Source organism: Poecilia formosa, unplaced genomic scaffold, assembly GCF_000485575.1.
Source record: "Poecilia formosa unplaced genomic scaffold, Poecilia_formosa-5.1.2 Scaffold12, whole genome shotgun sequence".
In the NCBI taxonomy this organism is placed as follows: Eukaryota; Metazoa; Chordata; class Actinopteri; order Cyprinodontiformes; family Poeciliidae; genus Poecilia; species Poecilia formosa.
Window position 1 is genome coordinate 46,547 of NW_006799951.1, and position 1,386 is coordinate 47,932.

Below are 1,386 nucleotides of genomic sequence, written 5' to 3' on the forward strand. Positions count from 1 at the left end.
TATTAATCAAATGGAAGTTCAAACCATATATTAGTTTTTAAGGATGTATTAAAGATATTACTGAAATAATAATACATTATAAATATATCACAATAAGCTGCCATATAAACTTTGTCCTTGGAAACCACAGCCAGGACAGATATATGTTTATTCATAATGACCACTTTAGGGTTAAACACCTCAGCTTACTAGCCTATTTGACTTCAGTGTTAGCTCTGTCATTGAACTTGTTTCATCAGGAAGCAAAATTCACTTTTTGCTGCAGCAGAAAGACTTCCTCAAACACGAATATAATGGCAGTTTGTAACTTATAAAAAGTTGATATATTTATGATTAATACAACCCGATTAACCAAATCAGTTTTGCTGTGGTCTGTTGGGTACTGCACACAATAGTTGAGCAAATCTGCAAATCAATTAAAATGCAATCAAAATGTTTCGACATGTCTAAAAATAAATAAATAAATAAAGCTAATGGTGTTGGATTTTGACTTATCATTGGACATTACATTTACAAATTAACACAGTTCAGAATTTAATAATCAATAATTAACACCCACCAAAATATTTTTTTAGTGTAAAGATGAACTTCTTAACCCTACAAAGAAAGTGACACATTTGGCTGTGGTTGTCAGGGACAAGAGTTACATACTGCCTTGTTAGATCAGATTTAAAATGTCTATTACTGTCATTAACATTTTATCAATGGGCTGGTCCAAAAACTTGTTCTTAATCTTTCTCATTTTTTTATTTTATCTTGTAGGAAAAAAAATTACTAAACATTAGTCAGGGATCATTTTAGTTAGTTTCTAAGCACAGTTGAAAATATTGTCTTTTTAACTTAATTATTCAAGACTAAATTGGCTGTTGAAGGTGCATCCTTTCAATTCAGAAACACTGAAATCAATCTAAATAAATAACATCCTCGCAAATCGTTATATCAGTTTCATTGGTTAAATTCTAACAGTGTTTTATTAGTGCAGACGTGCAGAAGTTACTCCTGTCACCACGTTCTTCATTTATGAGCGCTCCCAGTGTTTTCTCTTCATTTACTATTGACTTCCGGGGGAGATTAGGAGCGCATAATTCACTGTAGTCTCAGCATCAACCTTTGACCCGTCCGGCCTCAGCAGCCCATGCCCGTACACCGGCATGCATGCATGCATGCTTCAGCACAGCGGGGCGGTCTATCCTACTGTATGAGCGCCATCTACAGAGCAGAACCAGGCACAGGCAACTGGCAGATGATGATGATGATGATGATGATGGTAATGATGATGATGACGGCCTACTGACTGACTCTCTCTTACCTTCTCCTCTGAACACATTCAGTCAAATAACAGAAGCAGCTTATATGCAAATAATATATATAATTTAACTTGGTGAA